Here is a 16,137-nt window from a genome sequence, read left to right as displayed (position 1 = left end):
GTCCTGTTCTTTAGAAGTTCTTTTCCTAAAATGCTTATTCGATATCTTTAATATAGGTAGGTATTGAAGTTTATGCTTACCTTATTCAAGCCATAAAATGTTTTTTCTTTGTTTTAGAGGGTTTATGACCAAATTTTTTTAAAATAGATTAAAGTGTTGTTCAACTTCTACTTGGTAGTTTAGATACCAAATAAAAGTATTTGGTAATACCTCAGTAATAGGCAGAGGGCCTATTTATAAAAGCCAAAGACTCGTATCATGTGGGATTATCTGGTATCCATAGGCATACTATTATGAAATTCATATTTGATATATAATATTAAATCGGAAATTATTTAATCGTTGAAGCATAGTTTGGGTTTCATTTACAGACAGTTATTGCGAAGGTATCAGACCGTAAGAGATAGATGAAGTAAAAGACAACATTGTGTAAAAGACATCAGTGGAACTGAAAACCAATGGAAAATAATGAACCAGAATAATTTTTGATTGAAAATTAAAGATAAAAAATGTTGTTATGAAAATATTTACTAAAAAAAATATTAAAAACTATTATTTAATTTTAATATAAAGTTTATTTATTTACATTTCTTTCAAGATAAAATATGTTAAAATCAGCAAAATAAACATTTCTAATAACTTTTTATGTGGAAAATTACTATTATTTATTCTGAAGCATTATTAAGAGTTTGATATTACCCGTGCCTACATTATCTAAACATTAAATAATACTTAATAGAGCAATATTAAACTTTATGAAGATAAAATTCATAACTTATTTAATATTAGAGCATATATAAAATTTTTTCTGTTGTTATTTAAATTTTTCACAAAATGACAATTTAACAAACAAATCACTTATCCAAAACTAAGCATTTTATGAAAATATTCGGTTTTATATATAGATAAAATAATAGTAAACAAGCTAAAAATATAAATAAATAATATCTAATAAATGAGAGGTATTTTTTTCAGGAACGTGGTCTAACTTTCTTGTCTGATAAGCATATAGCTGCAGAGTTATTCTCATTTGGAGATATATGGGTGTTTTTATACTGACATTGATATATTCTTATATATATTTTTTGAATATTGATAAAACTTTCTTCATATTTACTGAAGATTTACAAGTTTTGCATAAAAAAGCCCATAAAAAATATTGAAAGCATTTGACTTCAAACTTCGCATCTGTCAAACTATTATTAATAACCGCAAAAATGTATTCATATATCTTATATTTGAGATTAAAAATATTCCAACAAAACTTACTTTTTAAAAATTTTGGTATATATATAGACTACAATAAGAATAAAAAAAAATTTATCATCACTTACAACGTGTAGTTAGATTTAAATATATTTATAGTTAACTTTTATATAAACATCTTCAATCTCAATAATAACAATCTTACTTACTTTACTCACTTATGTGGACATAACAACCCGATATGGGGTTTCGGCCTGATACAGCATGTCTCTCTAGGCGCTTCTGTTGCTTGGGCCCCTTCTGTAGTCTCGTACATCAAGTCCAGTTAGTGGTCCTTCAACTTGATCACTCTACCTGTTACACTGTCTACTTCTACGCCTTCTTTCTTTAACTATCCCTTCAAATACCAAATGCTTTTCATGGAAGCATCTTTATCTATTCTCACGATAGGACCAAATTAACGAATTCACTGGATGTTAAGGTCGTGGTTCATTTAGATGTGGTAGTCGTCGCCAACTCGTACAGACTAAAGGCCATACAAAGAATTTTTCTCTCGAAAACTCCCAGTGCTGCTTCATCATTTTATGCTAACGTCTATGCTTCTGCAATAATAACAATAAAAACAATCACTGCAATCACTAAAGTAAATGTAAAAATGAAAAGAGAATATATTATATAGAAAACGTTCTATAAAAGTCATGCATGTTAAAACTACATATTAAAAAATATTTCTCAAAACCTTAACTTGTCATAAGACCTATTCACATTAATGTCAGATAAATGTTTAAAACTGGTTAACTGATAGAAGACAAGGTTTCTTCATGAGGAGAGAGAGACTTGATTATATCTCTTCTTTATGGTATAAACCTACTTGAGATACATTGATCTAAATCATTAAGTTCTTGAAAATATTCAAAAGCTATGAGGTATTAAAATATATAGAATTAATTTGATTTGTTTCAAGTTACGTATAGATCTATTGGTTCCTAGCGGTATGAGATAGAGTTAAATCTCTATATAGATTATATAACGGGTACCTTTACTCATTTCTAGGAGTGCTGGATGCTAAGCATCTTATTAGATTTTTTAAAACCTGCTTTTAGACCACATTTCATTGGTATTTCAACCCGGTTCCAATATGCCGTGGTTTTAATATTAACGTTATGTGCTATATGTGCAGTCTTAATAAGGTATTAGATATTAGAAGAAATATTGTTATTTGTTCTTTATTTTAAATAAATATGTAAAGCTATTATCAATGTTTAAAAATAATTTCTAAATTTTGTTTAAATTGTAAATTTTTTACTTAGTTTGGGTAATACCAATTCAAATGCCATTTACGTGTCGAAGACTAAGCTTAGTCATAATTCTTTCTTCTTATCGAATACTTGAAATATCTTTCCAACATTGTTAGTAAACTGTACGGTACATAAATTTCAAAATTTTTCTCATCTGATTTATAACTAATGTGTATGATAGTAAAAATAATTACTGCCTCCACTGTAGAACCTGACATAGGTATACGAAATGCTATTTAACAATAATAAGTGTTAGCAATCGGAGAAATTCATATTTGCGGTTTCTAATCGAAGTGATTTGGAAATAAATCTTCGTTGAAAGTGAAATGAATTGATTATTTTTCCACAATAAGTAAAAATTAATTTCACAGCGATAAACTGCCAAGCAGTTATTAATTTTCTATATATTTTTAATTTCTATTGTACGTACTCGTATAATTTATTACGTATTTGGTAAATTATTAAAGGATGTTCGATAGTTTTTAGATTGTAGTGTGTAATTCATTTCTAATTTTTTTTAAAGATAATCTTATTGTATGCTTTTACAGTGTTGTGTGTAAAGGGTATATTATCTTCGTCAAGCTGTATGTAACATAGTTTAGGACATATACATATTATTATCATTACTATTAGAAAAGGATATAGCACTGCAATCTCTAATGCTGTTGCACAGTCTTCATGTAGTTAGAGTGAGTCTTTCTAAACTACTATTTCAATAAATAGTTTTATTTGTCCTTTATTTTAGAACAAGGCCATACTCCGTTAATAGCTATTCATTCAGAAATGTTTTTCCTTTATGTATCACCACAGGGCATGTTTTCAGTACATGTTTGCGCTCAATTTTTCTTTGCAAAACTTACAAATTTCATTTGAGACTTTGTCTAGTCTTTGAAGTAATGTCTTATTGGAGTTATTTGTATTGTAAATATTACACGTATGTCGACTCAGGTTTTAAATTCTTATAAGCGATATACAATGTTTTAAACTTGGTAGATTGTCCCAGTATAGTCTTCTTTTACCTCCTTTTCCTTCTTTACTTATAAGTAGGGGAATTTTAATCTTACCAGGACACAAAAAAGTTCTAAACGTATAAACAAAAATGTTGCTATATTTCTTATAGGCCTATATATCGTTTCATAGTCTTTAAATCCGATGTATCTTAGAATCCCTACAATACATATAGGAAAGTTCTGGTATTATCAAGGCCTAATGTTATTTTGAAACAATTTATATACAATATTCGTTATTTAGGGAGAAAAAATTGTATATTTATTATATTATATATTTATATATATTTATTATATTATATTTATTATTTTTATATTTATATTTGTATTATATTTTATTATTATATATATATTTATTTGTATATTTACAATTTATTTATATTTATATTTTTATACAAATTATATATTTATAAGTATTAGGTCGTTGGGTATTCAAAGGGTTCGTTCTATCGAGTACTCCTTAAGTCAAGCCTCTACTGTAATTGATTATTCTTCTCAGGCTTATTTAGCTTAAAATAATTCATATTCAGTTTTGATGTTACTTGACTTTTGAGCTAATTATTGGCTGCCTACTTCTCTGTCTACACGACCACATATGTAAGATCACAACATGAATAGATAGAGCTATATCTGCTTACCTGTAAATCTATTTGAGCTTGGCTGCCTACTGCAAAACATGAATAGATATAATAAATATTAACTGTGTGAAGGGTGTTGAAGCTTCATATAAACTAAAGTCAATATTTTAAATTAATTTAAAGTTGTTCAAATTGAGTCTGAAGTCCATATTACTGACGTCGTTCCAGAATGTACACCTGAGACAATAAATCAATTTTAGCAGTAGTTCCGATTTATATTTTTTATTTAAAAGTAGTTAAAAGAGAGACATCTGAAGTGTGTGCATAGAAACATCATAAGTACATTATGTTCCAACATGATTATCGATAACTTAGGGTTTATATTAAATAAATTAGGTTTTAGTGTTTTACAAAATATATGGTCATAAAACTTACCGAATTTGGTATCATAACAATTTCGATTACCGAATAAAGGGGTAGAGTGTGGTAAAACATATTACTAAATGCTTAAGATTACTAAAGCATATAATCTATTGTGGTTAAGCAAGCACATATCAGGGAATTAATTGGTGGCCGCAACCAAGGTATATCGGAGAACAATTAGATTAAGGATGCAGTAGATGTCATGAACAAAATGGTATGGGTTAGCTCTGGTTGCTAAGGACTATAATGTTAATAAATAATTAAACATTTGGTTGCTAGATAGAAAAATATCAACATGTATGCATTGTAATAAAATGATTGTTGTTGTCTTTTCATTTCTATTCGAAACCTTCTAACTTTTCGTTTAAATTTTTTTCTTAATTTTTTTCGTTTTAACTTTCTTTCTTTTAGTTTTTTTTTCTTAATTTTTTTCTTTTTTTCTTAAGACTTTAAAAGTAAAAATAATAATATACCATTAATACCGTAGTCCTAAACATTGTAATAAGACTTATATAGGGGTATATATTGTGCGCCTTTTAAGTTATGGTGGGTTTTAAGTAGTTATTTAAAGTGCATAATAAAAACATTAATTGAAAACTGCTCAATATAGCTAATGTAGACTGGGAAAAAATTTTGTAGAGATGGATGAGGTGACCCTGTTAAGTTAAAAGGAGAGTTCTACGAATTATGGTGCATATGAAAACATTAACTGAAAACAATTCAATATACCTAATGCAAGATGGTTTAAAAATTTTTATGGGGGTGTTTTTTATGAACCCTAAATCGGACTTACTTGTGCTAGAGGCTTGTTGGTATGCCATTGTTTGGTATTCTTCACTTCTTAAATCAACTTTCGGACATCATCTGGTTTTAATAATAAACTTAATAAATTGTAATAAATCGGTTACTTTCAGCTCTGACTAATTTTCAAAGTAGATACTTCCAAGAAAAGTGACTCCTCGTTTATATAAAAAGTTGGAACAATAAGATACAGTAAGTAAGTATTCAATCGTCTCTTCAATACCCCTCCATTAAATTACATTCGTCCTGATAGCTTCTAATAATTCTAATAATCTTCTAAATTGTGTGTCACACGCTTCAATTAACTAAATTATTACTTAAAATAAACATTTCTCGTCAGTTATGTATTTTTTTAATATATTCACTTTCCTTTTACACTTGTAATTTTATTTTTATTATTTAATATTACTGCAGTAGTTTTCTTTATGATTATTAAATTACTTAAAATTTTTTTATTGATAATTTTGTGTTTGTCATATTCGCACATTTTTATCAATTAATCGCTTAATTCGTTGAGGTGTATTTGTTATTACTATTGTGCTTGCTCTTGAATTTGTCGTTATAGTCGCTATTAGCTAGCACTACTATATTCTTGTTGTTATTGCTGTTGTTGTTGTTATTGTTGTTGTTGCTTTAGTACGATTTTGAACATCGCAAAGTGTTCGGTGAAATTTTTACGCTCATACGAATTGGGCGATTGCAATTTTTTATGCTTATACTAGTGTTGTTGCTGGTGTTGTTGTTGTTGTAATTGTTGGCGCTGTTGTTGTTGTTGTTGTTGTTTGTCTTGTACTTGCTTTACGTTCTGTTCAATGTTAAGCTTTCTGCGATTTGTGTTTTTTTTTTTTGTAGTTGGGTATTTCGCTCCTCGAGCGCTCGATGATTTTTTAAATTTTCAGTTATCGTTCAGATTTTGACCGTAGCAGTTTGTTTTGAATAAAAACAAAAGTGCTCATCCGCTATAGTCTTGTGTGCCGTCACATGAATATCCTTTTCCGGAAACGGTTACGTTGCGTTGCATCCGTTTTGATGTGAATTTTTAAAATTTTGAACGAATTTAATTCGATACATTTGGCTTGTTTTAAAACCAATTTAATCCTTTTAACCTTTATAATTTAACCTTATAATTATAATTAATAAGTTTCTTAAAAAAAACCAACAAAAATGAATTTAAAAGTTCTTCTATACACAGGTAAATTATTGACCAATAAATTTGATTAAAAATTATATTTAATTTTTAGTACAACGTTGCGTATGATGAACCAGAAAGTAAAAGTAAAAGTGTATTGCATTGTAAAAACAGTGGTCAGTCAAGAACTTTCCTTTTAGTTGTTGAAATTTTAAAATATATATAATAAAAATATATATATGAAATATATATAAATACATATAAAATATTTTAAATTTTAAAATTTCATTTAAAGTTCAAAACTCTTCAAAGTTAACACATTATTGTTTTAATTAAAAAATGCGTTAAACTAAAATATTAAATATGCAAGCATAAAGTTATTAAATCAAAAGTTTTTAAAATGAAGTCCCATCTATACTTGTGTTCAAAGAGAAAAAGAAATAAATACTTAGTTAACTATTATATACTACTAAGTCCCATATGTACTTGTATAAGCTGACAAAAAAAACAAATATAAGAATCACCAAGTTAATTTATTAGGCTACTATGACGGAAGCTAGCCGTACTTCCAAAACAAAATTTTTGAAAAAAAACTCCCTTACCAATCATATAGGTTGGTTTCAAAGACTTTTATGACCATGTGTCTAAGTTCAAAGTTGAGTCAAAACTTCCATAGTCAGGCCGTTAAACTAACTTATCAGTTTCATCGGCTGATCATATAATTGTTACCATAATATCTTATTATTGTGTCTTACTTAAAGTTAGGCAACCAGAGCAAATATTTTTTTTTTTTTAAATCCTTTATTAGATATGACTAGTACAATCTTAACTAATAGTTAATTCAATACTATTGCTGAATTGTGCTTAAATTGTACTGAAACAGTGTTCAGCTCACATACAACCACAGCAAATATGATAAAATATCTCTTAATGATTTAGATATAAAATACTAATTAATATCTCCTTCTTTCATTATCATTTGTATTATTTTGTACTAGTAATGTATTTTATAAGTATTATATGATTCCTAATAGGCTGCTTACTCCAATAAAATGAAGTTTTTCAATTTTTTAGAACAATTTTAATAATAAAAAATCTTTAATAATATATATTAATTGAGAAAGCGAATATATGAATATTTATTTAGTAACTAAAACAGAAAATAACAAAAATTAATAATAATAAATTTTATAAATTTTAATAAATTCTTTGAATTTAAAAATATGCAGTGATAATTCTAGTTATTTGAGTCTTATAACAAAATATAATTCCAATATGTATATGATTTTAAGGGCTACTTCAATGATAAGTACTTGTTAAGTAGTTCTTACGTTAGGGTACTAAAGTGAGACTTAAAATTTAAATAAACATAAGCTTAGTCTCAAAATAAAACTTAAATGTTTACTATAACATTGGATATTAACATTTAAAACAATAAAATATTTAAAATAAATAATATATTTAACATTAAATATGTTAAATATATTAAAAATATTAAAATATTAAAAATATCACAAATATGAAAGTTAAAAATATTAAAAATGTTAAATTAATTAAAAATATTAAAAACATTATATATAATAAAAATATTAAAAATAATAAAAGGATTTAAAATATTAGAAATATTAAAAATATAATGAATATTAAAAATTTTAAACATATTAAAAATATTAGATATATTAAAGTAATCAAAAATATTGAAAATATTAAAATAAATATTGAAAATATTCTTTCTAATATTAATAATATTAAAAATATAAAAAACATTCAAATTATTAAAAATATTAAACTCATTGAAAAAATTAAAAATAGTTAATATATTAAAAATGTTATATATATGGTATTGATAATATTAAAATTTTAATAATATTAAAAATATGGAAAATATTAAAAATATTAAAAATATTATAAATATAAAAAATATTGAAAATATTAATAATATTAAAATTATTAAAAACCTTGAAAATATTAAAAATATTAAATGTATTATAAATATTAAAATAATAATAATATTAAGATTATTAAAAATATTGAAAATATTTTTTATATTATTAATAATATTAAAAATATAAAAAACATTAAAAATATTAAAAATATTAAATTCATTGAAAAAATTAAAAATGGTTAATATATTAAAAATGTTAAATATATTAATGATACTAAAATTTTAATAATATTAAAAATATTGAAAATATTAAAAACATTAAATTTATTATAAATATTAAAAATATTAATATTTTTAAAATTATTTAAAACATTGAAAATATTAAAAATATTAAATATATTATAAATATTAAAATATTAACAATATTAAAATTATTAAAAATATTGAAAATATTAAAAATATATTAACAACATTGACAGTATTAAATATATATTAAAAGTATTTAAAATATAAAAAGTATTGAACCTATTAAAAATTAAAAATATTTAGAATATTATAAATCTGAAATGCATAAAATATTTAAAAATTATTAAAAATCATATGAGACAAGTATGTTAAAATTAAGATAATAATGTTAAAAAAATGTTTTTTTTTAAAAAGTTTTAATTTCGTAGCTCACAAAACAATTAAGTATTTTTATACATTTTCTACAAGATATCGTATGCATTAAATTGCATTTTCTTGGTGTTAATTGTATAGTAGATCGTGTATGAAATTCTAGATATCATACCAAGTTGAGAAATATGTCACTGATATCTTAATGAAAAATAATATTTTACATTGCAATACTAAGAATTACAAACGTCACTGCCATTTCAGTACAAGTGCAATGTTAATAAGATACATTCACGTATAGTAGCATTGAGCAAAAATTAGAGATATTTTAATTCAAAAAAGAGAATACAAAAAAGAATTATAAAAGATATCAAAAAAAAAAATATTTACTAAAAGAAATTGTTAAATAGACTTAGCTAATTATATTTTATTATAATTTATGTGTTGTACCTTAAATATATGTTAATAATATTTAGTATTACGACATACATATGCTTGCAGTTGATATAGATAAAGCTCGATATATAGAGAAATTATATATATTATTGCATTTATGGGCTTTCAGACATTCAAAAATGATAAAATAGCATTGAAGCTTATCAAGGAGTATAACGGAATTGTCTTCATATGATTAAGGCTCATTATTGTAAGACTATGAGATTGTAAGATTAAACTTCAGAAGCATGGAATGTTAACATGTTTCTCAGTCTAAACATATCTGAGATATAAGTTCAGATCAACCACATATTTTTTAACCCATCACAGAACTGTTAACTATTACTTCTCTACAATTTGATTACATCTAACCCTATAAAAAATATAGTTAATCATCGCTGAGACTGCTGAGTTTCATCACATGTGTTTCATTATGGAGAGGTTTAGAAACTTTAACGTAATTTATATCAATTATCACCCTAAAGAACGAAATATTTTCAACATCATGATTTTTTAAAAATTAATAAAATTGAAACCTCTTCACTAGAGCTATGTATATTAGAACATTAAGATGTTGAATGAACTCGATGAATCTTCAAGTTTATTAAGATCCATATTATGCAGACAGTTTTGGTTACGATATATACAATATTGTTCTTGTTTTTAATGTAAATTAAAGATTCGACATTGGAATTGTCCTTCTTTTAGTCCTCCTAAGTATATTAGAAATTGTTCTCTTTTAGTCTACTTAGTCCATATATTATATGCATAGTCGTCATAATGAATGTGATATTGTTGTTGTTCTTAATATAATATAAATTTGAGATTGCTTTTCTGTGATGAGACGTGCTATACTTTGTTATGTTAGTCAAAAAGTGTTGTTCATTAGTAAGTGTCAAAATTTGCATCTCTTATTAGCAAATTACGGATATGTAAGCATATCCGTACAAATATATTATATATTTAAAAAAAAAGTAAAAAATATTTGAAATTTTAAATATAATATATTTTAAATTAGATAATTGATAGTTGTGTTTTGACTGTCTGCATAACATACTTTAATGGCTATGATTAGAGAGTGTGTAAAACTAAGATACTTATTCATTTTATGACTTTCGGCATAATAGGCTCTTACGCTTTGTGAAGGTTCAATATACTGATGACTATTTCATTAACTTATTTATATATCATGAGTGTTGCTACAAAAGTCGAAAATGTTGGAACATAAATTATTAAATTGAATTTGTATTTTTAGTGAAAGTAATCACTTTATATTATCCATTAATAACACTAATTTCACTCATAATGTACTATTACTAATATTTATTTTTAACTATTAAAAATCATAACGAACTTAAATTAGCGAAAAAAATTTCAATAAATTACTTGACCAATAATGCAATAATCATAATTTACTAGAAACCTTTAGTAACGATTTAATAAAATTTTGAAATACAATTTAGATATTCAACTTAAATTTATGACCTCTGCAAAATGGGAGTCGCGTGCTTTAAAGTCCCCATCATTGGTCAGTGGAGAAATGTAGGCTTATCAATGACCACGCGAAAATTTATCGGTTTAGTACTAAAATTGAAACGATTTGGTCATTTTGAAACCTGTAATAATTTCTCCTATTCAATAATTTTTATATTAGCAATAATCATAAAAAAGCAAAATTATTCATACTTCGCAAATGGACATTTTCTAAACTAAAACAATTTAGCATAATTTAGCATGCTTTTTATAGTTTTCAGATAAAAACAATGATTGTGGTTTCAATAAAATTTTATAACACAAAATATGCGATTGGAAATATATTTGTGCTAAAATTAAAAATATTTAAAAATATTTAATTCTTTAATAGTTTAAAATAGTGTAATTATTTTTATATATTATGTATTTTGTAAAATGAACTTAAAGAGAAACTTATCACAGCAGATGTTTTTGATAAGGTCCAGACTAGTGTCATCTCTCTTGAAAAACTCTGTCTCATCTTTCTTAACAATGATAATATCAACTTGTTAGGATACATAACTTTAATAGTTTAAAACAGTGCAATGATTTTAATATAAATACAATGTAGTGTGAAAAATTTTAAATGAACTTCGGGTCACATTTTTCACGGCAGATGTATTTGATAATGTCTAAACTAGTACCACCTCTCTTGGAAACTTTCTCTCATTTCTTTGAACAATGATAATATGTAATTGCCAGGATACATTACTTATTGATACGATATAACTTTAATGTGCTTGTTTTGATATATTAGTAATCATCTATAAAATAGAGCATATTAAACAACATATGTAATAGAGACATATTAGAAATGTTAGTTGTTTTTGTAAAGTAGTTCTAGGGACCTTAGAGCTTCATCCTAGTTGGCTTAACACCGCTGTTTACTAAACACACGCACCAAAATAATACACCTATAAACATCCCATTCGAGTTAGTAGCAATTGAAATTATTCTTTTTTTTGATATAACAGATGGAACAACAGAGACCTTTCTAAACCTCTCTTGCTCTTTGCTTGGCTGCACAATGCCGACTTCACATAGAGATGAAGCATAAATACTAACACTCTTTCTATATAACTTCAGGCAATAAGCAAAATGACCACGCCACTCCCATTCGGAGTTCACCCAGTTTTCAGCGCAATCCAAGTATTGTTCCTTTAGATCCCTTGGTAACATGTACAGACTTCTGTTTGGGTGTTGCAAGTGAACCAATTTGTTACCAGCTGTACTTTATAACAGTACAGTAAGGTACCTAATGGGTTTTAATCGCCTTTTAAGATGGATATGCCTTACCTCGAGAATATTCTAACTCTTATCGTTAAAATGGGGTCTTAGAATCATTGATAGTCACACTCCGAAAGGTATACTAATAACTAATAACTTATAACTATAAATTTGTTTTTGTTCTTTTTTCTGTGGTAAATACTCAATTTCATTCATGTCCAAGTGATGGTTTACGCGACTTTTTACAGTCTTTGCTTTGAATATTTGGGTTACTAAGAAAAGAACCCATAAAACTTGCAACATAAATATGGGAATTACTATGTATTTATGTAAATATGACAAATCAATAAATTTTTATACATAATTTTTTTTACTGTGAAATATATAAATTTTTTACTAAAATTGTTATCTTGAAGTCACAATTTAAAAGTCAAGCCCAGTCAAGTCAGCTCAGTAAATACAAGGTTGTGACATAGATAAGAACAAAAAACCCTTCTTATATATTACTATGCTGAAATTATTTTTTATTTATAGGTTTTTAAGAAAAGTCACCAATTTTAGATAAATTTATATATGAGTAATATTTTTCATTTTATACTTTTTTTATTTCTATAATCTTGATTTCACAGCTTTTATTGGAGTTAAAGCAACATTTATTTCACAAATAATTTTATTATATGTGATTATCGATTTTAAGAAGAAAAAGTTGATTAAAAAGTACAATTAAAAATATAATCAGGTATTAAGGTTTAATTATCGGTATGATATATAGATTCATTTATGTGAATAATTTTGCAGCTTTAAGAAATATTATTACACATGTTATAAAAATAATTTGATTTATTTATTTAAAAATAATTTAATTAAATAAAAATTATTATACATTGAATTTGAAAGAATTAAAAATGTAGTAAAATTTGTATCTATGAATGTGTAAGTATATAGATTGAAGTGGCGGTCTTTACACCAAAGGCCGCTGCTCCCAATATCATATATATGTAACATATGTATATGTTATATATAACATTGACTCAACAAATTTCGATCAAATTTCACTTTATATATATTTTTAACCCAGATAAAATAATTATTCAAAACTATGAATATCTTTAATGAATAGAGTCATTTAAGACCTTAAAACTTATTAGTACGTAGAAGTTCTTTCATAAAATAAAGTGGGCCCCAAGTCATTTATATACTTTTTTTTCTATTGTAAAAATTATTAACTATTTCAGCATTTTAGAATTTATGTATTTTAAAATTTTGGTAAAATTTTTTGCTATTTATTTCACAAACTACATCTCTATGCGGAAAAATAATAAACTAGATTAGTATCTAATCACAATCATCATCACCTCTATTTGGATTATCGATCTGAGTAATGTTTAGCCTTATCAATTACATTTTGTTCTTCTTTATAAGCACTGCACTGTTATTTTCATCCTCTTATTTTCATCTTTTACGTCAACCCATCTTTTTCTGGGGTAGCCTCTACGCTGAGTGTTTAAAGCCACACATGAAGGAATATGGTCCCTGCAATTTTGTTAAAACCAACCACTTTTTTAAAATCATTGTGCGAAGCAGATAAATTTTTAATTACGAAAAAGAGTCTGGTAGCCTGTGTATGTTCTATTTCTATTACAGGCTTAACCCAACATAATAAATGTGAATAAACAAATATCATGATAAATTCCCAACGAATAATCCTGATTAATACATTATTCATGTATCATGATTTTTTCTATTCAATAATTGTATAGACTAAATCATTTTCGCTGGATTTTACTTTCACTAGATCTACTGTCTGTCTCGAATTATTATTAGTGCTAGTATGTAGCAACTTAATACATTATTTTATTAAACCTTAAGTCATAAAGTCACAATATTACTTTTACGAAAGTACGAAGTCCATATTAATGCAATGAAAGTCACAAATATAGTAAAAAATTTATGATGGTCACTTTCACTATTTTATGTTATTTTTAAATTTGTTTTACAAAGGTATAAAGGTTAGAAAAATATTTACGATTGGTCATTTTCTGCTATAAAAACAACAATTAATATTTTTATCTAGAACCTATAAAAAGTAAATTATTCATGCTAAACGGCTTTAGTATGAAAAATGTTGATTTGTTAAGTATGATTAATTTTGCTTTTTTATGAATATTGCGGATATTAAACTTATTGAATTATCGTAAAAATTAATTTACTTCAAAAAATGAGGGTATTATGTGTAGTGGTAAACCGATAAATTTTCTGTTTCAATTGATAACCGCAATAATTTTCTAATGACCACAGATGGCGCCTATCAAGCACGCGACCTCTATTCTACAGGTGTACCACTATAATATCAATTAATTCATAGTAAGAGTTTTTATTAATTAAACAAGTATATATACACAGCATATATGTAGTATCATAAATCATATTAAATATTATGATAAATGTTGTTTAAGTAACATGATATATGATTGGGAAATAAGTAGTAGGTTCATACTTCCTCAGCAGCCAGGTCAAAGGCTACATGGCCAATTTACTTCAAATATAGAACCTCTAACTTGTACCTCTCACTTTGTACACAGACACAAATCAGAAGTATCTTAGCCAATTTCTGTTTTAGTAGGACACTGGTCTATAAACTGCAAGAGGCTAAGCTCGGCCTAGTCTGTATTAAGTGTATTCTATCCGTTATTGTGGAAACAAAAATATTTTATGAGCTAATTGAAGAGGGAATTCGTTCCTTCTTTCACTTCATCTAAACTAACATAGCATGATATATATATTCTTACAACAGAATAAAACAAGAAAAGTCTCAGCATATAATTTTTTTCAACCCATTTTTCTGGCTTTATCTATGATATAAATTCTATCAGTTTTTTATTGACCTCTTTACTATTACTTCATAATCAGAATGTATAACGTGATAATATTATTAAAAATTTATTCAATATTTATTTATTAATTTATTTATATATATTATCATTAGTCAACACAGCTTATGTATTTCGATTTATAAGCCGCGAAGAAGTAAAGTAAGAAAATGATCATAAAATGGATCTATCTCACATCATTTAATTTACTACCAAGTAATAGCGTTTGCTCATTTTGTTTTGTGATCATTACCATTTATGGATTTTCTCCTTCTTCTTGAAATTAAAATCCCTAAAGGACAAATACTTTCATAATTAAAACATTCTATTTTTTTCGACTTCACGAGAGAACTCTTCAATCACGCTAAAAGTCAATTTATGGATCGTAACTTCTCTTGTGTTATTTTAAATTTTGTAAAAACTATATAAATAAGTAAAAATAATATCTTCTTTTACATTACTTACTTATCACCACAAATGAATGCCAACACATCAATGAAAGCTAAAGTCCAAAGATAGTTTATGCGATTCATGGCTAGACTTTAGCACAAATCGTCTTGCGCTATCTTCGACATGTGATAATCTGGAATCTTAATGGCATTAAATCAATCCTTTTGAAACATAAATAAATAATTAGGAATTCGTGTGACATATATTTATAGTTTAAACATAAAAAATGAGTCATTAGAAAATAATTGACTGATTTTTTATTGGTTTGAAATACAAATCTCTGATCTCTCATTTTTAAAGCTCAATATTTTTAAATAACTATGAATTGTGTTAATTCCATCTGCAAAATAAAAAAAAGAAAAAAAATTTTGTATAATACACAATACTCAATGGTGATAATCCATATCTAGGTGATATGCAAAAAGTCAACAGATAAAAACTAATTTCTTGAGAGGTTCTTGTCAAATAATAAGAATCCTGTCTATAATGTGTTAATGTTATGAGGCAATCCTGTCATATCAATAAATATTATGAACTTAATAGATTAGGTTAGGTTATACCAGCGATCCCTGGTGGATCCACTTAGGCCTTTGGTGAAGCCTAAAATGAATTTAATAAGGCATTATAAAAATAAATTCTAATTCTGGATAAGATTAAGTGACTAGTTTAAGTGCGGTTTGTTTTTCAAAATATACTTTACA

This window comes from Teleopsis dalmanni, chromosome 2 (genome assembly GCF_002237135.1).
Source record: "Teleopsis dalmanni isolate 2A chromosome 2, ASM223713v2, whole genome shotgun sequence".
NCBI classification, from domain to species: Eukaryota; Metazoa; Arthropoda; class Insecta; order Diptera; family Diopsidae; genus Teleopsis; species Teleopsis dalmanni.
The sequence above is the reverse complement of the archived record's forward strand: the minus strand, read 5'-3'. Positions refer to the sequence as shown.